General features: G+C 53.1%; 1 protein-coding gene across 10 annotated transcripts in view; it reads right to left on the bottom strand.

The window, feature by feature from the left end:
- The window catches only part of SORCS2 (sortilin related VPS10 domain containing receptor 2), a 575,162-nt gene that overhangs the window by 387,168 nt on the left and 164,516 nt on the right, over nt 1-23,478 (bottom strand). The window contains exon 1 of one of the 10 annotated variants that reach the window (XM_054253507.2): nt 1,466-1,544. The exons of the other annotated variants lie outside the window; for them this stretch is intronic. The gene's annotated coding sequence lies outside the window, so the exon portion shown is untranslated. Of the gene's footprint in view, nt 1-1,465; nt 1,545-23,478 lie in introns of those variants that run through there. 10 annotated transcript variants of the gene reach the window in all.

Genomic DNA, 23,478 nt, shown 5'->3' with positions numbered 1-23,478 from the left:
CTCTGGGCACAGTCTCCCCCAAGAAGAGCCCAGGGATTGACCAAAAAAGAGGGCCCCACCTGGATGCCCTGCACACATGCCACCCAGGAGCAGAGCTGCCAACAGCTAAGCTGGGGGGCACTGAGGCCATCCCTGCATTATCCCAGCACTCACGTGGCTGTTGCTTCTTATCCCTGTTTTGTTGAGGGGGAAACTGAGGCTCAGAGAGGGAGAGTAACTTACCCAAGGTCACACAGCTCCTATTTCTTGCCTTCCAGATGGGAAGGGGGCAGGAACATGGTGGGGGGGGAGGGGACTAGAGGAGACCATGTGTGCAAAAGCTCCGGAAGCTTGTGAGAGCTGATGTATAGGAGCATTGGGGTAGGGCGGCTGCAGGCTGAGGAGACTGATAAGAGCCACAGGTGGATCCACTCCACAGGGCGGGAGAACCTGCAAAGCCGACCAGAGGTGCGGGGGAGGGGCTGGCCAGGACCTGCAGGGCTAATGCACTAGGAGGGCACTCGGCAAAGCTGCAGCCATCCCACTCCCCCAAACCTGCTGTGCCAGCTTCCCAGTTCCAGCACTCGAAACCAAACTTGTCTCAGAAATTCCAAATGGGATCTCCGGGGTAGACACACCCCCAAGTCCAGCCTCTGGAGTCTGTGTGGTTTAGCAAACACATACGGCTCTCTCTGTGCCTCAGTTTCCTCATCCGTGCAATGGGGCTGCTGCAGGGAGTTGATACATACCGAAGAGAGAGACCAGCTTACGGTGGCCACTTACTTATCCTATTCATCCGTTTTCACGCTGCTGGTAAAGACATACCTGAGACAGAGCAGTTTATAAAAGAAAGAGGGGGCCGGGCGTGGTGGCTCAAGCCTGTAATCCCAGCACTTTGGGAGGCCGAGGCGGGTGGATCACGAGGTCAGGAGATCGAGACCATCCTGGTCAACATGGTGAAACCCCGTCTCTACTAAAAATACAAAAATTAGCTGGGCATGGTGGCGCGTGTCTGTAATCCCAGCTACTCAGGAGGCTGAGGCAGGAGAATTGCCTAAACCCAGGAGGCGGAGGTTGCGGTGAGCCGAGATCGCGCCATTGCACTCCAGCCTGGGTAAAAAGAGCGAAACTTCGTCTCAAAAAAAAAAAAGAAAGAGGGATTTGGGCTTTGCTTTGAGACAGAGTCTGACTCTGTCGGCCAGGCTGGAGTGCTGCAGCATAATCTCAGATCACTGCAACCTCCGCCTCCCAGGTTCAAGTGATTCAACTCCCACAGCCTCCCGAGTAGCTGGGATTACAGGTTCGCACCACCACGTCCGGCTAATTATTTGTTTTTGTTTTAGTAGTGATGGGGTTTCACCACATTTCCCAGGCTGGTCTTGAACTCCTGACCTCAGGTGATCCACACACCTCAGCCTCCCAAAGTTCTGGGATTATAGGCGAGAGCCACCACACCCAGCCTAAGAAAGAGGTTTAATAGACTTACAGTTCCATATGGCTGGGGAGGCCTCACAATCGTGGCAGAAGGTGAAAGACAAGTCTCACGTGACGGCAGACAAGAGAAGAGCTTATGCGGGGAAAACTCCCGTTTTTAAAACCATAAGATCTCGTGAGACTCCTTCATTATCACGAGAACAGCACAGGAAAGTCCCACCCCCATAATTCAATCACCTCCCACCCGGTTTCTCCCAGGACACGTGGGAATTGTGGGAGTTCCAACTCAAGATGAGATTTGGGTGGGGCCACAGCTAAACCACATCACTTATGCTTGTGTTTTCATGATACTCCTGGCCAATTTCAAACTGCAAACTGCCTCCAGGCACTGAGCCACTCAGGGAACATGTCTCGGCCCCTCCCATGAACCAGGGAGGTGGTCCTTAATGGGCAGGCCTTCCTAGTAGTTGCACCTGGGGTTGTGACCAGGACCAGCCCCTAAAGGGCAGCGTGGCTGGGCCTGCAGCTCCTGGCACCTAGCATGGTGACGGGGTGTGCTGGCTTCTGGGGGGACCCAGTGAATTGTCAGGCATGACCCTGAAGGCCAGGACTCCTGGGAGGTGGCAGGTCCAGACGGGTGAAGGGGGAGACGTGCACCTGGGCGGTGACCAGGCCCGCGGGAGGGTGGGCTTGAGAGATTGTCACCAATGCCACTTGGCAGCCCTTCCCTTGGGCTTTATTACTTAACATGCTGTTGGCCACACTGCTTTTTTAATTGCCTAGGAATTCTCTGCTGTTGATTGCTGATATCAGCTCCAGCCTCGCTGGAGAGACGGGCTCACTGTGGAGCACGCCATGGCAGGTCCCCTTCGTCTGTGTCCACTCTGCATGGCCTCTCGGCTTTGGAACAAGATTCCAGCACATTCATCACCCTCAGCACCACCAACCGCCTCACCACCACATGTGAACAGGGCTGGGTGGAGTGGGGGCCACAAGCCCTCTGTAAAAACAGGACCTTATGGCATTTAAGCAATGCTCCTATCCCATGAAGCCCAGTCTCCATGTAGTCTCCATGAAGCCCAGCGCTGAGGACTCGGGGTCATGGGAAGCCCACGCACTCAGGGGCAGCACTGAAACCCCAGGCCGACACACAGTACTGGCCCAGGTGGCGGGAGGCCTGGGAGCTGCCAGCACCTGTGCTCCTGAGCTGGGATTTGGGGTCAGGTTTTGGGCCCCTGCCGAAGTCTCCGTTAGACTCAGAGAACATTCTTTTTAAGTTGTCTCTTTCGGTTTCACTTCCCCACATTTATTTAAAAATAAACTGCGTGTATTCAATGCACACTTTCACAGACCCGTAATAAGCAATTTCCTAGCGAGAGTCGGAGCCAACATGGGCTCCTGAGCACACAAGCGCCGGGCCGGGCAGGGGCCTCCACACGGGAGCACATTCCACAAAGGCAGAGCTCAGCCTGGACAGCCCAGCCCCGAGCGAGGAGAGCCAGCACCCTGGCAACCACAGCTTGCTCCTGCATCCTGGGTGCCGTTACTTTGTGGACCACCTTGACTGAGGTCATCTGTTTGCTCCCAAGCACCCTGCAGCACAGACAGGCTCACATTCCCACTTTACAGAGGAGGACCTGGAGACTCAGAGAGGTGACATGACTTGCCCATGGTCACACAGCTAGCAAGGGGTGGAGCAGAAACTTGTTGGAAACAGATGCTTGGTGCCACCAAGAAGAATCAGCACTGAGACCAAGGATATTTCAGCAACGCAATTTTTACTTCCTGGGCTGCAGGAAGGGGACCCTCACTAGCCATCTTGCCACGAGAGTGCAATGAACAAAGGAAAACACACACATTTATCCCTTACTCATTTGGGGTCGTCCTTACTGCTGTGTCTGATCTCCACTGGCTGGAGCCAGACCTCACAATTTAAACTAAAACACAATTGGTTAATAACTTAAACTTTTCTAAACAGGTAAAAGCAATGGAGAGCTGGGACATGCCTGTGAGCACGTCCAGCACAGATATCTTGGTGAAAGTACAAGAATACAGAACGTGCTACATGCCTGTAAGCACGGCACATCTAACAGCTACATGGGATAGGGCTTCACAAAGTTATTAGCACAGTTATTCTTTAACAAGAAAGGAAACTTTAAAAAGGAACTTTTCTACTTCCCACAAACTCAAGCCCAGGCTGTGAGCATCCAAATACTCTGTGCTTCCCCACTCCGTTTGACGTGACTTTGCCAGGTCACCCCATTCTCTGGACACAAGATTGCTGCTGCTTGTGAAGTAGGATGACCTCACCTGAATAATGTCCCAAGTGTGGCCAAGTCATTGCCAAGTACAAGACCACCGCCTCCCTTGCCACAGACCCTATACCTCTGTTAATGCGGCCAAGGTAATAATGTCATTGCTGGGGCCACAACACAGGGCTCCCCTTTGGGGATTTTGTACTCCGAGGACACCCAGAGGTTATTCTGACATCCACCACTGCTGGGAAAATGCTTGGTGCCTTCCTCTGGGGCAGCCGGCCTGGGAACCTCACTGCACTAACCTACTGTTGGTGAGTGAGAGTGAGAGGACCCTTCCTGCAGTCCAGGAAGTAACAATCGCATTGCTGAAAGATCCTCAGTGCTGAGTCTTCTTTGCGGCACCAAGCATCTATTTCCAACACCTCCATCCATCCAGTAAGATGGCTCCTGTGACTTTAAGTCCTTCCAACCTGGCCTCCCAGGGGTGGGCACTGAGTACCCCTGAGAGAATAAATGAATGAATAAAGGAGCAAAGGAATACCTTTACTCAGCGGCGGCTTCCTGAGAACCTACCATGCACCTAGCCTTGTGCCAGGGACACACTGGAGGAGGAAGTGGGCAGGTCCCTGGCCCTGTGAAGCTGTTGGAGGTGGCAGGTAGACAAGAAACACATGTGGTGAGCACACAGGCCATCTGATGGTGACAAACATCATGGAGGTGCCAGGCGCAGGAGACATGGAAGGTCTCCCAGAGGAGGTGACAAACAGCTGACACCTGGGAGCAGGTGCATGGGAGCCTGGAGGAGGTTCCAGGTAGAGGGAACTGCCGGCGCAAAGACAGAAACTAGCAAGGCCGATGAGGATGGAGAAGAGGGCGAGGCTGGAGGGGAGGAAAGGGAGGGAGGAGGGGAAGGCTGCAGGAGCATGGCAGGGGGCTCCCACGGTGAATGAGACAGAAACACCTCCTGTGCTGAGCCAGGGGTGCAGGATTGGCCCACAGGCTGCTGGGGAGCAGGGACTCCACTCTGCTGTAGCTACAGCAGCCACACACTCACAGTGGGGCCGGGGAGCACAGGGCACTACTGTCCATGCAGGTTTTACAAAGGGGGCGGGGGCCGAACCGAGAGAGAGCGAGGGAGGAGAGGGAAGAGAGGGAGGAAGGAAGTGAACAAGGAGAGAACAAGGATCCCACCTCTCCTTCCTCATCTTCAAGATGATGGGGGATGCCGAACAAGAGGAGGGTGGCAGGGGTGTGTGGGGAGCCTGTGCCCCCCCACCCTGTCACTCCTCCTGCATTTGCCTCTGGCACAGAACTGAGGTGCCTGTGCTGACGGATGCCACTGTGACAAACGGAAACAAGGGACAGAGGCCCCGCTTTTGGCACCGGGCAAGGATGCCCCCCACTGACTGTCTTCCCAGGCTCAATTTGCTGGCTGCCGTTTTATTTTCATGAGGGGAAGAGGCAGCCCAGTCCTGGCAATGACATCCCTGGTCCCTGCCAAGAGAGACAGACGGTGGTGGCTGTGAATTTATCTGACACTTTGCAAAGAAGGTGCCTGGTTCGCTCTCCCAAGGAGGCTCCGCGAAGCGACACACGTGTTTATTATCATGAGCGCAGCCCTGGCCACAGCCATGAGCACAAACTGCAGGTATGCTGGTTTGGCAGGCACAAAGCCTGCATGCCGGGGCGTCCAGGGCCTGCACCAACCCTGAGTGTCAGCGGCCGTTCGGTGGGCAGGTGGGCGGTGTCTCATTCCACGCTGATGGCAGGGGCCCCACGCGTCTGTTCTACACATCGGGGAGCAGTCTGAGATCCTTTTTTTGAAAAATTGTTCTGGGTTGTAAAAACATTTGAAAGCATAACCCCTACATACAAAACTGAACCCTTGACAGCTCTGGTGGACGCCCCTGACCTGGCTCTTGTCCTAGCTCCCCATCTCAGCCTTCACCCCAACCCTCCTGGTGCCCCAAACAAAATCCTAGGAGTCCTCCTTGTCACACACCCCTTCCCCTCCCACCTACATGCCTAAGTGACCACCAAATCTTGCACCCTCCCAGACTCACCACACACCCCGCACTGCCCTCCAGCTCTGCTGACAGCACTCCAGCCGCCTCTCACTCCCTGGCCTCCATGCTGCAGCCCGGACCAGTCCCATCAGCCCCCTCCGTGGCATCTCATGGCTGCCATCACAGCTGGCAAAGCCCTGACTGCCCAGACCACTCAGCCCTGTAACAATACAAACCACGGCTAACACTAAGAACCCTTGTGATGGACTGGACACGAATCCACTCATTTGGGTCTGATAGCAACTCTACAAGACCAGAGTCAGCCTTACCTGCACTCCACCGATGAGATCCTGTAGACAAAAAGGGTTATGAAGCTCCCAGCTGGGATGTAGCGGGGAGCCAGGTCCTGAACCTAGGTAGGCTACCTCCCTGAGCCGCATGCAGGAGCTCAAGTGCCCCCGTGATGAATGCTTTTTAAACCCAGGCTCTATCATCCATACACTGTGCAACGTCAGCCAAGGTTCCTGGGCTCTGGGAGCCAAATTTTTCTCTTCTGTGACATGGAGCTAACACCCATAGCCTTGGAAAGTCACTGCCAGGGTGACATGAAGTCCTCACAACAGCTCCTGGAACCTACTAGGTTATGTTAGCTGGCACATTAGCTCGCTCCCTGACTTGCACTCCATTTTGTAGAGAGAACTAAACAAAAGCCATTCTCAAAGGACGAGAATGCCACTGCCAAGACCCTTTATCTCCTCCTGACCCATGGGCTGAGTCCCTGTGCATTGCCTCAAGGAAGGAGACTACCCAGAAACAGAGCACCTGCAGGAGTATACCCCACCAAAGCTCCCGAAGCCACGGCCACCCACTGCCACCCCACAGCAGCCTTGCAAGTCATGATTTGCAAGGACTCTGGATCCAGCCCAGAGAGAAAATGTCAGCCACATTGCTTTCTACCACATTGAGAGGAACGAGAACACAATGTCACCGAAAAGACAGGGGCATTTCCCTGTCCAAAGACAACTTGGAGCCTTTCCACTTGGAAAGAAAGCTGCCTGAGAGTGGACTCAATTCACTTCAGACTATCCTGGGTGGATTGGGCACCTACTGCCAACAAGACCTGGGCTGGACCTGGATTCTACTTCCCAGCCAAGCATATGGCTTCACAAATTATATAGATGATGATGATGATGATGGTGGTGATGGTGATGGTAATGATGATGGTAGTAATGGTGGTGGTGGTGATGGTGGTGGTGGTAATGATGAGGTGGTAATGGTGGTGGTGGTGGTGATGGTGGTGGTGATGGTGGTGGTGGTGGTAATGATGATGGTGGTAATGGTGGTGGTGGTGGTGGTGGTGGTAATGATGAGGTGGTAATGGTGGTGGTGGTGGTGATGGTGGTGGTGATGGTGGTGGTGGTAATGATGACGGTGGTAATGGTGGTGGTGGTGGTGGTAATGATGATGGTAGTAATGGTGGTGGTAGTGGTGATGGTGGTGGTGGTGGTGGTGGTGATGGTGGTGGTGGTGATGATGGTGGTAATGGTGGTGGTGGTAATGATGATGGTAGTAATGGTGGTGGTGGTGGTGGTGATGGTGGTGATGATGGTGGTGGTGGTGATGGTGGTGATGATGGTGGTAATGGTGGTGGTGGTAATGATGATGGTAGTAATGGTGGTGGTGGTGATGGTGGTGGTGGTAATGATGATGGTAGTAATTGGTGGTGGTGGTGATGGTGGTGGTGGTAATGGTGGTGGTGGTAATGATGGTAGTAATGGTGGTGGTGGTGGTGATGGTGGTGGTGGTGGTCACGGTGGGTAATGATAATGGTAGTAATGGCGATGGTGGTGGTGGTAATGGTGGTGGTGGTAATGATGATGGTAGTAATGGTGGTGGTGGTGGTGGTGACAGTGGTGGTGGTGGTCATGGTGGGTAATGATAATCGTAGTAATGGCGATGGTGGTGGTGGTAATGGTGGTGATGATGGTGGTGGTGGTGGTGATGGTGGTGGTAATGGTGGTGGTGGTAATGATGATGGTAGTAATGGTGGTGGTGGTGGTGATGGTGGTGGTGGTAGTCACAGTGGGTAATGATAATGGTAGTAATGGCGATGGTGGTGGTGGTAATGATGATGGTAGTAATGGTGGTGGTGGTGGTGATGGTGGTGGTGGTAATGGTGGTGGTGGTAATGATGATGGTAGTAATGGTGGTGGTGGTGGTGATGGTGGTGGTGGTGGTCACGGTGGGTAATGATAATGGTAGTAATGGTGATGGTGGTGGTGGTAATGATGATGGTAGTAATGGTGGTGGTGGTGGTGATGGTGGTAGTAATGGTGGTGGTGGTGGTGGTGGTGATGGTGGTGGTGGTGGTCACGGTGGGTAATGATAATGGTAGTAATGGTGATGGTGGTGGTGGTAATGGTGGTGATGATGGTGGTGGTGGTGATGGTGGTGATGATGGTGGTAATGGTGGTGGTGGTGGTGATGTGGTGGTGGTGGTCACGGTGGGTAATGATAATGGTAGTAATGGTGATGGTGGTGGTGGTGGTAATACTGTTGATACTGATGGTAGTAATGATGGCAGTGATGGTGGTAGTGGTGGTGGTGAAGATGATAATGATCATGGTAATGGTAGTAATGATGGTGGTAGTGGTGATGATGATCATAGTAATGGTGGTGATGGTGGTGGCAGTGGTGATGGTGATGGTTATGATGATGGTGATGGTGCTGATGGTGACAGTAGTGGTGATGGTAATGGTGATGCTGATGATGATGGTGATGGTTATGATGATGGTGATGCTGATGAGTGTGATGGTAGTACTGGTGGTGATATTGATGATGGTGATGATGGTTATGGTGTGATGATGAGGATGGCAGTGATGGTGATGATGGTGATGGTAGTAATGATGGTGACGGTGGTGGTGGTGCTGATGGGATGGTTATGATGATGGTAATGATGATGCTGATGATGATGGTGATGGTGGTAATGTTGATGGTAGTAATGGTGGTGAAGGTGGTGGTGATGGTGATGATGTGTGATGGTAGTACTGATGGTGATATTGATGATGGTTATGGTGATGATGAGAACAGCAGTGATGGTGATGGTGGTGATGATGGTGATGGCGGTAATGATGATGGTAGTAATGGTGGTGATGGTGGTGGCAGTGGTGATAGTGATGGTTATGATGATGGTGATGGTGATGATGATGTGTGATGGTAGTACTGGTGGTGATATTGATGATGGTTATGGTGATGACGATGATGAGGATGGCTGTGATGGTGATTGTGGTGATGATTGCCATAATGATGGTGGTGATGGTGATGTTGGTGGTAATAATGGTGATGGTGATAATAATAGTGCTGGCTGTAATGATAGTAGAGGTGGTGATAGTGGTGATGATGACGGTGATGGATGATGGTGATGTCAGTAGTCATGATGGTGATGGTGAAGATGGTAACAGTGCTTGTAATAATGACAGTGAAGGTGGTGATGGTGGTGATGATGACAGTGATGGATGATGGTGATGTCAGTAGTCATGATGGTGATGGTGAAGATGGTAACAGTGCTGGTAATAATGACAGTGAAGGTGGTGATGGTGGTGATGATGACGGTGATGGATGATGGTGATGTCAGTAGTCATGATGGTGATGGTGAAGATGGTAACAGTGCTGGTAATAATGACAGTGAAGGTGGTGATGGTGATGGATGATGGTGATGTCAGTAGTCATGATGGTGATGGTGAAGATGGTAACAGTGCTGGTAATGACAGTGAAGGTGGTGATGGTGGTGATGATGGTGATGGATGATGGTGATGTCAGTAGTCATGATGGTGATGGTGAAGATGGTAACAGTGCTGGTAATGACAGTGAAGGTGGTGATGGTGGTGATGATGGTGATGGTGACAGTTCTATTGCCATCATGATAATGATGGTGTAGATGGTGATGGCGGTGATGATGGTGATAGTGCTGGTGGTAATGATGGTGGAGGTGGTGATGGTGGTGATGATGATGATGGTGACAGTGCTATCACCATCATGGTAATGGTGGTGGAGGCGGTGATGATGGTGATAGTGCTGCTGGTAATGATGGTGGAGGTGGTGATGGTGGTGATAGTGATGATGACGCTGACAGTGCTATCACCATCATGAATGATGGTGTTGGTGGTGGTGATGATGGTGATAGTGCTGGTGGTAATGATGCTGGAGGTGGTGATGGTGGCCATGGTAGCACTGCCCACACCCTGCCACAGGCAAAGTCAGCCTCGCTGATCAGGATCCCCCTGGAACCGCAGCTCTCCAGGGGCAGGGTCCTCCTCCTGGGCCCTAGGCCTCCAGCACAAACACGTGTCCAGAAGCCTGGGCACTGGCCCAGTGGCCAGATGGGTGTTGAGCACATAATACCAGCTCAGTCCGTGACTAGCAATGGATTCATCTTGAAAAGCCAAATACAGCAGAAAATGCCGGCGACAACTTTTCCAGGGCTTGAGATCAGGGTCTGAGACCCCCCAACTAGGTAGGTAAAATCATCTGCCAAGAGGAGGTGTGAGGGTCAAGTAGGACACAGCGTGGAAGGATTCCAGCATGTGGGGATGCCCACTTCTTAGCAGGCCTTGCAGCTGGTCTATGAAAACAGCAGACAGCCTTATGTCACCTGGCTTAGGCATTCAGAGGCTGACTGGCAGCTACGGATATTTGGGATATGGGTTTGTTCCACCTCAAACCCCACCTTGGCATCTTGCTCCCTCATAGCCCCCGGCCTTTGCCCAGGCTGTTCCCTCGGCCCTTCCACACTCTATCTCCCTGGACCAAGATCACAGAGCCCATCACAGAGGCAAGGACAAAGTTTGCTGTCCTTCGTCCCCGCCACTTTACTCCACCTCTCAAACATAAGAATGGACTGTCATGAAACCAAGAGAAGTGAGCATAGCCCACTCCTGGGGTAGGACCCCCTCCCCCGCTTGCTTCCCAATGTGCTCTGCACCCTGCGCCTGCCCAGGCCACACTCAGAAGCTTCTCTGAGCACCTGGAGGCTAAAGCCTCACCCAGCATTAGCATTCCACCTGCGCTGGTTGTGATTCTTTTCTTCTTAGTCAGTTTAATAAAAGCCTTAGAGCTGCCTGCAGTGGGATCCCCCAGCCCTCACCCGGCCCCCTACACCCCTTCTCTCTCTGTGGGAGTGTCTCCTCCTGGAGTGTGTGAGTCAGACAAGCAGGTTCTGTTATTTCCCTTTATAAAATGATGTTATTCACAGTCACTGACTCCCCGGGGTTATGATAACAGAGGCAGGGGGCCCACAGCTGCTATGACAGTGTCCAGCCCAGGTCGGGCGAGCATGAGGAGCCCAGATCCTCTCTGCCGGCGGCTGCATTGAGGCTGGAGCTGCCAAATTGTGATTCCCGAGGAGGAGCCGCTAATTTGGGCAACAGCTGTAGGCGTTCCCTTTCCAAGGAGTGTGCTGACATCGAATCAAATCTCGCTGTCTTGCCCCTCTCCTTCTTGGCAAGGGGTGACATTAATGGGGGAAGCAGCACCGGAGACACAAGGCTCATGCTCAAAATCACTGCATTGACAGTGTTTCTGTGAGAAGACTCGTACACAACCATCGTTGAAAACTCCACTTGGCATCTATGTGGCACAATTAAGATAATGAAGTTACCTCCAAATTATGTATTTTGTTCACTAAATAATGAAGCTACTGACAGGGCCTACGTGGGGAAGGCAAGGAAGCAGCGGAGGCGGCTGCCGTGCAGAGCCTGACAAAAACGCTGAGGAGGAAGGAACAGAAGACGGTCCTCAAAGCTGTGTGGCTGTCACGTAAGCTCCAGGGAGCTTGGAACTGCAAGGGGATGGAGAAGCCTGATGCAAGGGCCACAGGGGAGGAGGCAGGGGCAAAACCAGCGTGGCCAAGACTTGTGCTCCTACCTCCAAAGGGGACTGAAAAGATGCCTGCTGAAGGGACCAGACAGGCCGGGTGTGGTGGCTATAATCCCAGCTCTTTAGGAGGTGGAGGCAGAAGCATCGCTTGAGCTCAGGGGTTCGAGACCAGCCTTGGCAACATGGTGAAACCCCATCTTTAAAAATTAGCTGAGCATGGTGGTGTGTGCCCGTGGTCCCAACTACTGGGGAGGCTCAGGTGGGAGGATCGCTTGAGCCTCGGAGGTCACAGGAACTGAGCTACAATCATACCACTGCACTCCAGCCTGGGAGACAGAGTGAGACCCTGTCTCAAATAAAACGGCGGGACTGGGAGGGTATTTAGAGAAGAGGCACCGTGCAGGATGCCACAGAGCCTGGGCTGGCACTCAGAGGCGTAGCAGCAGGAGGCATAGCCTTAGGCAAGAGAGCCGTCCCAGGATGGAATGGCTTGCAGGCGCCCATGCTCCCATTGTGGGGGGGTAGGATCTGCCAGGGTGTGACAAAGGACCTCCCAGAGGGAACAGGAGTGCTTCGTGTGAGACAGGTTGGGACCCCTTCCCTGCCATCATCCTGCTGTGAAATTTGGGGTATGTCACCTCATCTCTGAGTCTCAGTTTCTTTATTGCAAAATGGAAAAAATGCCTCTTCGACCATAGCATATGATTACAAAGACCATATAAGCTAACGCAGGAAAAACTAGCCTGGTATTCTGCGGGGCACAGAGTGGGCAGATCAGTGATGCTTCATATTCAATCGATGACGGCAATAAGAAATACATAATGATCTGCCTCGGGTGAGATAATGAGCAGTAATAAAGTTCTATAAGGATTCATTCAAATCACGCACAGGATTGTTTTACAGCAATGGCCGGTACTGGGCAAGCTCTCAGAATCACAGCTACTGTGACCTCTATACCTGCTGTGATTCCTTTCCCAGTGACAGGCAACAGCAGACCCTCCCTGCCCCAGGCTGCCCTCCTCACTTGTCCCTGGGCCACTTCCTGCAGGGTCAGTTGCGTGGGGACACCCTCTGGAGAAGAGAAGGGCTAACTTTAGTGGCCCATCTGTATTCTTCAGGTTAAAGGAGCTATTCACTTTCAATCCTGTTGACCTGATTTTAATCCCAGCTACATTAGAGCCTACAGCCACCAAATGGAATACATTCAACAGAAAAATAGATTCATTCTCACAGAATGACACTCTAACAGCAGCCAGCACAGGTCAAAGACAGAAGGCATCGGCTGCCAGCTGCTGGGGTCTCGGGAGCGAATCCTTGGACACTCCACGGGGCTTCTGGATGTGGGGTGCAGGCAAGGAAGTCGGCCCGGGGATTTTTAGAGTTGCCAGGGCTCCCACTTACAAAAGTCAATTAAACAAACAGCAGCTCCCCTGAGCACATTTCCTGAGTGGCTTTTCCTAAAAAATAAATCACTTGGGTTAGGCGTGGTGGTTCATGCTGGTAATTTCAGTCCTTGGGAGGTTAAGGTGGGACGATCGCTTGAGACCAGGAGTTCAAGACCAGTCTGGGCAACACGGTGAAACCCTATCTCTACAAAAAGTAAAAAATTAGCTGGGTGGGGTGGTGTGCACCTGTGGTCCGCACTATTCTGGAGGCTGAGATCAGAGGATCACTTGAGCCCGGGAGGTGAAGATTGCACCACTGCACTCCAGCCTGGCCAAGAGTGAGACCCTGTCTCACACAGCAACACAAGCAAAAGCAGAGTTGCGGAGCTGGGCATGTGTGGGGGCCAGGTAAAACAAGGTTCCCCCATGTGTGCTTGCACCAGGGGACCCTGCAACAGGACACCTCAAGTCTGAGCTTCAACTCCCCCATTCCTCATTCTTACCCTGGGACTGGGCGTGCTGTTGTCATTAATAATCACGACTTCTGACTGAGTGCTTGCCGTGTATCCCCCACAGTTCTGTGCTCACCTAGCATCGGCTCGTGTTAGCCCCATCCCCACCCATGAGTGGGAATTCTGTGGACTTCATCGATGAAGCAATGGAGCCTCCCAGAGTTCCTGGCTGGAGGTCACCTGCTAGGTCACAGGGCAAACCCTGGAGCCTGCATCTTCAACCAGTGCCCCAGTGTCACCAAGAGTAATGCATCAAGGGACAGGAAGACATCACAGGCGAGGTGTCTGGGACTCAGCTCAGCTGATGGAGGCTGCAGAAGACGCTGTCTGACCGGGCTGGGCCTTTAAATCCTAAAGCCCAGACTGTGAAGCAAAAGCTCCCACTTTGTAAAATTTGGTAAATGTTAGACGTTGAATCATGTCCCCTGCAAACTCATACATTGAATCCTAATCCCTCGGCATGGGACTGTGTGTGGAGACACTGCCTTTTCAGAGGAGAGGTGAGGCCACCAGGGCAAACCTTGATCCAGTCTGACTGGGGTCCTTCTAAGAAGAGCATTTCAGGACACAGACACGCACAGAGGAGTGACCTTGTGAGGACACAGTGAGAAGACGGCATCCGCAAGCCAAGGAGAGAGGCCTCAGGGGAAACCCGCCCTGCCGACCCCTCCATCGTGGACTTCCAGCATCCAGAACTGTGAACAACCAGTTTCCACTGTTTAAGCACCGAGTCTGTGGGACTTGTAACCCCCGTGTCTGAAGCCCTGTGCGAGCTGAACCAGCAGTGCTGTGGTCCGGGTTTGGCCTGCCGGTCCCGGAGCTCTCACACGCCTCTCAACGTGTCTCAATCTCAGACACGTCACACGATCCTACAAGGTAGACTTGACATCTACCTTGTAGGATCGTGGCAAAGGTACTAAGATGGGAAAGGCAGCTGCTTTATGCTGCACACTTCTGTGCATTTCCAAAACATTCTGCAGCGAGGAGCTACGGTTTGTATTTCCATTAAACAAGCATCAAGCCCAATGTCTGGCACGCAGTGGGCACTTGGTAAACGCATTTTACGTGCTAACACAGCATCGACATTCATTGACAGAAACTGGTGGAGACACAGGAAGAAACAGAAGGGCATTCATAGTGGAACTCTTTAATTCCCTGCTCTCAAGTCTTGACCAATGAAGAAAAGAGAAAATAGACAAGGACCCAAAGACCTAAACAATATTATTAAAAACACAGTTGCTCAGCTGAGGACAGTGGCTCATGCCTCTAATCCCAGCATTTTGGGAGGCCCAGGTGCGAGGATCACTTAAGGCCAAGAGTCTGAGGCCAGCCTGGGTGACAAAGGCCAGGAGTCTGAGACCGGCCCGGGTGACAAAGGCCAGGAGTCTGAGGCCGGCCTGGGTGACAAAGGCCAGCAGTCTGAGGCCGGCCTGGGTGACAAAGGCCAGCAGTCTGAGGCCGGCCTGGGTGACAAAGGCCAGCAGTCTGAGGCCGGCCTGGGTGACAAAGGCCAGCAGTCTGAGGCCGGCCTGGGTGACAAAGGCCAGCAGTCTGAGGCCGGCCTGGGTGACAAAGGCCAGCAGTCTGAGGCCGGCCTGGGTGACAAAGGCCAGGAGTCTGAGGCCGGCCTGGGTGACAAAGGCCAGCAGTCTGAGGCCGGCCTGGGTGACAAAGGCCAGGAGTCTGAGGCCGGCCTGGGTGACAAAGGCCAGCAGTCTGAGGCCGGCCTGGGTGACAAAGGCCAGCAGTCTGAGGCCGGCCTGGGTGACAAAGGCCAGGAGTCTGAGGCCGGCCTGGGTGACAAAGGCCAGGAGTCTGAGGCCGGCCTGGGTGACAAAGGCCAGCAGTCTGAGGCCGGCCTGGGTGACAAAGGCCAGCAGTCTGAGGCCGGCCTGGGTGACAAAGGCCAGCAGTCTGAGGCCGGCCTGGGTGACAAAGGCCAGGAGTCTGAGGCCGGCCTGGGTGACAAAGGCCAGCAGTCTGAGGCCGGCCTGGGTGACAAAGGCCAGCAGTCTGAGGCCGGCCTGGGTGACAAAGGCCAGCAGTCTGAGGCCGGCCTGGGTGACAAAGGCCAGGAGTCTGAGGCCGGCCTGGGTGACAAAGGCCAGCAGTCTGAGGCCGGCCTGGGTGACAAAGGCCAGGAGTCTGAGGCCGGCCTGGGTGACAAAGGCCAGCAGTCTGAGGCCGGCCTGGGTGACAAAGGCCAGGAGTCTGAGGCCGGCCTGGGTGACAAAGGCCAGCAGTCTGAGGCCGGCCTGGGTGACAAAGGCCAGCAGTCTGAGGCCGGCCTGGGTGACAAAGCGAGACTCTGGTTTTTGTTTTGTTTTGTTTTGTTTTGAGACAGAGTCTCGCTCTCTTGCCCAGGCTGGAGTGCAGTGGCACGATCCTGGCTCACTGCAACCTCCACCCCCCCGGTTCAAGTGATTCTCCTGCCTCAGCCTCCCAAGTAACTAGGATTACAGGCATGCACTGCCATGCCCAGCTACTTTTATATTTTTAGTAGAGACTGGGTTTCGCCATGTTGGCCAGGATAGCCTCTATCTCCTGACCTTGTGATCTGCCCACCTCGCTCCCAAAGTTTTGGAATTACAGCCACCAAGCCTGGCCAAAAAAGGTTTTGATTAGCTGGGTATTGTGGTGTGCACCTGTAGTCCCAGCTATTCAGGAGGTTGGGGTGGAAGGACCACTTGAGGCCAGGAGTTTGAGACTGCAGTGAGCTGTGATCGCACCACTACACTCCAGCCTGGGTGACAGAGTGAAACCCTGTCCCTAAAAGAAATAAACATAAAAGATAAAAGCATAATGCTAACCTATACCTTAGAGCAAAATAAACCATCTTTCGTACTGCCCATGGGACATTCCCCCAGAACTGCCCATGAAGAGAAGCTCAACACATTCCAAAAACTGTGTTTGGAAAAATTAATTTCACGATGTTCGAGCTGATCCCTACCCTCAGCGGATGGTCAGGCTGAGATCCACATCTGTGACTTAACACAGCAACGCCACTTAGAGGACACGAGTCATGCATGGCGGGTCAAAGGCGCAACACTCCAGGAGTCGAAAGTGAGGCTGCACGTCACCATCCTGGAGGGGAACGCACCACTGGCAGGAGCTCACTGGCACGCGGGCCTGGCAGGCTCCGGACTCTCACGTCCCAATCTCCTCCTCTGTGAAACGGCATAATTATCATCATAACAAGAATGCCAGCCTCTCAGGACTGTGACTTTGGGAACTAACGCCAACCTCTCTGAGCCTCAATTGTTTTATTTTTTTTGTTTGTTTTTTGTTTTTTGAGACAGAGTCTTACTCTGTTGCTCAAGCTGGAGTGCAGTGGCACAATCTCGGCCCACTGCAACCTCCACCTCCTGGGTTCAAGCAATTCTCCTGCCTCAGCCTCCCGAGTAGCTGGGATTACAGGTGCCCACCACCATGTCTGGCTAATTTTTTACATTTTTAGTAGAGATGGAGTTTCACCGTGTCAGCCAGGATGGTCTCGAACTCCTGACCTTGTGATCCACCCGCCTCAGTCTCCCGGAGTGCTGGGATTACAGGGATGAGCCACTGCGCCCGGCCTTTTGAGCCTCAATTTCTGCATCGATAAAATAAGGTTAGTGGTATCACTGATAGCAGCCCGGGAGGCTCCTGTCAGAATGAGTGATCACGTAAGCAAGTGCCTGGCATCCAGCAGGTGCCCCATAAATGTCCATCAGTGGCCCCTCTTCTTAACCAGGTGAAACCAGCTGGCCTCACCCACGCTACAGGCAGGCACTCTGGGCAGCTCTGACATTGCACTGGTGTTAAGATAAATTCACTGTGACCTTTCCTGTGAAAACAGATTCCACATCCATGAGACTGGGTGTATTATTTTCTCTCCAGCCACTCTTGGAAACCTGAGCCGGCACGCTCCTCAACCCTGGGAATGGGGGGTACAGAAATATTTTCAGGAGGAAGCGAGCACAGAGCTGCAGACCCCAGAGGCCACCTGCAAATGGCCTCAAACCGGAGGAACCACATTCCTCTGCTCATTTTCATTTGAACAGAGTCTAGACAGACAGAATCCACTGCTTTCAGACTGGGGTGTGCACAGAAGCCTCCACCCACCCCAAAGTCAGGGCAGGAGTGGGAGAAGGCCCGAGGCCCTCTGGAATTGAAATGAGAAATCTCCATTCACCCTGCATCCAGCCCCACCCCCACCACTCCCTGGCCAGGCCCCGAGTGGGTGAGTGCGTGGCAGGCAACCTCTCCTTTCAACCAAGAAAGGATTTGACTTCTCTCAATTTCCCACAATAGAGCTTGTATTCTCTCACATAATCTTCCTAAAATCCTGGGCCTCTGAAAGGTTAAATCACCTTGAAAGGGCAGAATTATCACTCAATTAGCACTGTTGAAGATGAGCAATTATCACCGTGTGAAGTGCGTAATCAGCGTCTCCTGAAACCCAGTCCATTAGCAAACGCCTCCATCCCCAGAGCTCCTGGCAGCCAGGCTGCTCCGCCAGCGTGGGGACCTGTCAGCCAACGTTCCGCAGCCTCAAACTGTCAGTGCCTAAAGTCTGTCATCTGCTCTCTCCCTTCATTAGAAAAATCCAAATTCTCGCCAGGCACTGTGGCTCACACCTGTAATCCCAGCACTTTGGGAGGCCGAGGTGGTGGGCAGATCACGAGGTGGCCAACATGGTGAAACCCATCTTACTAAAAATACAACAATCAGCTGGGCGCGGTGGCGCGTACTTGTAATCCAAGCTACTCAGGAGGCTGAGGCGGGAGAATCGCTTGAACCGGGACCTGGGAAGGGGAGGTTGCAGGGAGTCAAGATCGCACCACTGCACTCCAGCCTGGGCTACAGAGCAAGACTCTGTCTAGAAAAAAAAAAAGAAAGAGAGAAAAGAAAAATCCAAGTTCTCACATCCGGGAATAAGAACAATGGTCATGTTGATCTGGTCATATTTCATATTTGTTACTGGATTCTTTCAAATAAAAGAGCAAAGTTCGAGCACTGGAGGCAGAGTCGAGCTGGTGTCTCCTGAGTCCCTGGGACAGGCATCAGAGACACACGTCTGGAGCACCTGAGCTGTACACCCAAGGTCACGGGTGCAGAAGGAAGCGTGGCTGCACTGTCTGGGCCCAGCAGGGGCTCCAGCCAGACCTCCTGCCGCAGTGAGTGGGGAGAGAGATGGTTCAAGGCCAGCCCCTGCCCCTCCCTGTAGCCCACCATCCCCAGCTCTACGGTGAGGCTCAGAGCACTTCCTGCTCTGCTCATTGGGAAGGCACATGTTTCTGAGCAGGTATGGCTGGCCAGTCCCCCCAGGACAAACCTGGCCCCACCAGGTCAGGCCTGGAGCCCTCTTCAGAGATCCAGGGATCATTTATTCATCAACATGTTCATTCATTCAACAGTCACTAGGTGCCAGGTGCCCTGTTAGGCTCTGAAGACATGGCTTTGAACAGGACAGCCGGGCTCTCTGCCGTTATGAAGCCTAAGTTACAGCACATAGAGAGAGGCTGCTGTGGACAGATGTCCACATCCCCTGACCCAAACCCACATGTTGAAGTCCTAATCCCCACGTAATGGTATTTGGAGGTGAGGGCTTCATGGGGTGAGTAGGTGTAGAAGCATTCATTTGGGTGGGGACCTGTGGGAAGTGGAAAAGCTCCTTTTTAAATTTTCCTTTCTTGTTAAAGAATAACTGTGCTAATAACTCTTTGTGAAGCCACATCCTATGTAGCTGTTAGACACGCCGTGCTTACAGGCACGTAGTACATTCTATGTCCTTGTACTTTAACCAAGATACCTGTGCTGGACGTGCTCACAGGCATGTCCCAGCTCTCCACTGCTTTTACCTGTTTAGAAAAGTTTTAAGTTGTTAGCTTAAGTTTAAGTTAGTTAGGGTTTTAGTTTAGATTGTGAGGTCTGGCTCCAGCCAATGGAGATCAGACACAGCAGTAAGGACAACCCCAAATGCATAAGGAATAAATCTGTGTGTTTTCCTTTGTTCATTGTACTCTGGAACAAGGCACGATGGCTAGTGAGGGTCCCCTTCCTGCAGTCCAGGAAGTAAAAATTGCATTGCTGAAAGATCCTTTGTCTCAGTGCTGATTCTTCTTTGCAGCACCGAGCATCTGTTTCCAACAGGGCCTCATGGTGGATTTGTGCCCTCATACGAGGAAGAGATCTCCCCCCACCCCATGCACACACACTGAGACAAGGCTATGTGAGGACATGGTGAGAAGGCAGCCATCTGCAAGCCAGAAAAAGAGCCCTCACCCAAAACCAGAAACTCAACCAGAGCCTTGACCTTGGACTTCCCAGTCTCTGAACACATGTCTGTTGCTGAAGCCCCCGCTCTGTGATACTCTGCTACAGCATCCCAGGCCAACTAACACAGGGGCCAAGACAGAAGACAAATGAATAAGGCAGCCAAATGCATACTGTATCCGGTGGTGAGAAGCCCCAGGGACAAATACAGCTGAGAAGGAGAAGCCAAGCTGGGTAATTGGCCCCAAGGGCCAGGGGACAGGAGAAAGAGCCTCTCTGGCAGGTGATCACTGAGGCCTGCAGGGAGGAGCCAGCCACGTGAATGTGGGGAACAGTGCTCCAAACAGCCAGTGCAAAGATCCTGGGGCAGCAACAGGCATGGGCGGCTTAGAGGACAGAAAGAGGGCCAGAGGGGCTGCAGCTGGGAAACCCAGGGGAGGGCGGAGGGAAGGGAGGGCGGAGGGCAGGTGGAGCATTGCAGGTTCCCACCCTCATGATGGCTTCTACACCTACTCACCCCACAAAGCCCTCACCTCCAAATACCATTACGTGGGGATTAGGACTTCAACATCCCAGCCAGGGAAGCTCTACCCACTGCTCTACCTTCCTGCCTCCTGTCAGCCAGGAAGCCCCGTGGCCCTTGATTTCTGGACCTCACTCAGAAAAGCATCACACTTTTGGAAGCAAAGAAGTGCTGTGCGTTCCACAGAGGCGCTTCCTGTTCCTCAGGCTCACAGTGAGACTGCGTTTCCCAGCACCACTGAAGTCAAGTTCACGTTTTCCTCATTTAGCCCTGAGGCTCCATGCGCTCCGGGGGCCCAGACACCGGGTTCCAAAGCTGCCATCAACTCAATCTTTCGCGTCCCTGTTGCAAACCTCCTCAGCCCTCCACACTCTCTCCCTCCCACCCACACAGGGGAACCGCGGACCCTGGGGACGGCAGAGCCACGCGGTGAAGGCACCTGGGGCCCTGTGTCCCTGCCTGCCGGAGATCCAGCCACCGGGACCCTCCGCTCTGGCTGACCGCATCAACAAAAATATAAGCATTTCCAGCATGAGCTATTAGCTTGGGGGCATTTGTGTTGCAGTAATTAACCTCCTCAGACAATACAGGTTGTGTATCAGAAGTATTTGTCTAAAGAGGTTCTAAGAGCATCTCCAGCCAGAGAGATCTGTGCGATGGTGGGGCAGGTTCGGACGCCACCAACCCAGAAGGGCACAGAGGGGTGATGCTAAAATCGGAGGGAGAAGGAGAGGGGAGAGTGAAGGGGACCCTCTCACTGATGCTAGTGCCTGGGCTTCCAGCTCATGGGGGCAGAGTGGGGACTCAGGCCCAGTTTCCTCCCAGCGAGACCAGGGTTCCTTCCACAATTCCAGAATTACGCAAAGAAATGAACAACGACACATCATTAGCTGGACCGGCATACAGAACAGATTGGGTGTTGTGAGTAAAATGTGGGTTTTTTTCTGTGTATGTATGTGTTTTCCTATCACTTGATATTTTTTGGAAACAAAAGATAAGATTGGAATAAACAAACTCTTGATAAAAGCCACCTAATATTTTATGAAATACAAGAAGTGCTGAAGATCATCATCGAACCCTTCCCTGTGACGTAAGAGGGCACACCATGGCATGGGCAAGAAATGCCAAGTCTGGGATTCACTTACTTTGGGGTTTGGATTTTCAGTGCAGAGTTCCCAGGCTCCTTGTGTTGTGGGGACCAGGCCCCCAATGTCAGAGATGCCCCCTATGCTGCCCTCCTCTCTCTCTCTCTCTCTCTCTCTCTCTCTCTCTCTCTCTGTCTCTATCTCCCCCGCTCCACTTTTCCACCCCATGCTAGCAGAGCTCTTATTTAATTATTGCCCTTCCCCACTCTGGTTTGTAGAAGCTCCCAGATGGCCTCTGGTATCTTTGTAGAGGTGACATGAAGAGAAACCCCAGGTGAGGACACAAGCGAGCTCAGAGATGTGTGGTCCTTAGCCGGGGCTGGGCAGGGTCTGGGCAGGGCTGGGACTCGCCCTGATCTCCTGAATCCTGTGCTGGTGCTTACCCCTACACCTTCCTGTCTCTCTTCAGTCAGGAGCTGGGACTGGGTGTGTTTGGTGGTGGGAGTCTTTCTTGGGGGAGAAAGCCAGGAGGTGAGCCCCCAGCAGGTGCCTGGCAGGCTGTAGAGCTGGGAGTCAGAAGGCAGCACTGGGCAGGTCCTCTTGCCTTCCCATGGGGTGATAGGTCCAAGGTCTGTGCTCACATCGAGGTGAGTGTGTCTGGTCCTCCACCCAGACCCTCTCTACTGCCCTGGCCTTTCCCCGAGGGATGCTGGACCAGGACAGGCTAAGCAGAAACCAGGGACTCTTTCCAAGGTCATTGTAATGACACAGGGTGGGGCCCATGCAAAGAACAAAACAGAAGAAAGAGGCCTCAAATCGTGCTTGCAACATTGCACAAAGCCAGTTCTCAGACCTGTTCTCACCTGAAGAGCAGACAGGTGGACACTGGGAGCAAGGGGCTCCAGAATGAGAGAGAGGAGCGCGAGTCGAAGTCGCGCGGGCAAAGGCGGTGGGGGTAAAGGCGGTGCACACTTCTTGGCTGCCAGCAGAGAAAGGGGAGGAGCTTCTTTGCAGGAAGCTGTGACTGGCTTCCTTGGGTTTAAATATTTATCTGATGAAATCATTAGGCTTTCCCAAGGAGACCTTCCCCAGTGCTGGGCTTCCCACTAATGAAAAATTCATTACCGAAAGTCCTGCTAAAATCACCTAAGGGTCTCATTGAAACTGCCCAATCCCTCCCTAATCCATCAACCTCCCCCCGCCCCCCAGCTCCCTGACAAACATTACCCAGAAGAGCCATAAAGCAGCCAGGGCTGGCCTCCCAGAGCCGTCTGGGGCCGCCGTTTCACCAGTGCCACTGAAGCCAAGAGAGCACAGCTCAGGGCAGGAGCCCCAGGTAACGGAATGGAGGTGCACGCTCATACCCATCTTCTGCTCCAGAGTTCCCAGTAATTTACTGAACACCTACTAAGTGCCAGGCCTTGTGCTGAGCCATAGACTGTCATCGTAGAGCCCCACTACCAGGCCCTGCAGACCCTTCTCACAGGGACCTGCACACCAGGCTGAACCCCCACCTCTGGGTGCCTGTCTGGTTCTAACCCTAGGCTCAGCATGGAACCTGATGCTCCCAATAACTGACTATGGGTCCCACCTGGAGCCAAGGCTGGATGTAGACTTCCCTCTGGGCCCTGGGAGAAGCCCTGCCAGCCTGCTTAGGTCCCAGCATCTGGGGAACCTGCCATGAGGCACCCCCACTTTTCTGCCTTAGCCCGTGCCCACCGGCACCTCCCACGCCACCTCCGCAGGGATGGCCCTGCCCTCATTGGCAGTTCACTTTCTGGGCTGCTGGATTTTGGCCCCCACCTCTGGTGGCTGAGTCCATCCTCCTCTACCCTCCCAGTGAGATCCACTGCCAGGCACACTCCCCTCTATCACAGAGCTGGGTGACGACCTCCGGAACCGGGAAGACACGACCTGAGACACAACCTCAGATTGAGCGAGAGGCCTCACCTCTCCCAGCCTGTGTTTCCTAAGCTGGAAAAGGAGGGCACGTTGTGATTGCTCCCCTGCCCTTGCCCAGGGTATTGGGAGTGCGGGAAGTAAAAAAAGTTCCTCCTCAAAGTTTCCTTTCTTGTTAAAGAAAAATTCATAAGCGATAGAAATAAGTTAGTTTTAAACACTTTCTTCAAAAGCCTTCTTGCTATTTTGCTAATACCTGTTTGTTTAG

This window comes from Callithrix jacchus, chromosome 3 (genome assembly GCF_049354715.1).
Source record: "Callithrix jacchus isolate 240 chromosome 3, calJac240_pri, whole genome shotgun sequence".
Taxonomy (NCBI): Eukaryota; Metazoa; Chordata; class Mammalia; order Primates; family Cebidae; genus Callithrix; species Callithrix jacchus.
Note: the sequence above shows the minus strand (reverse complement) of the source record. Positions and strands in the feature narration are given on the sequence as shown.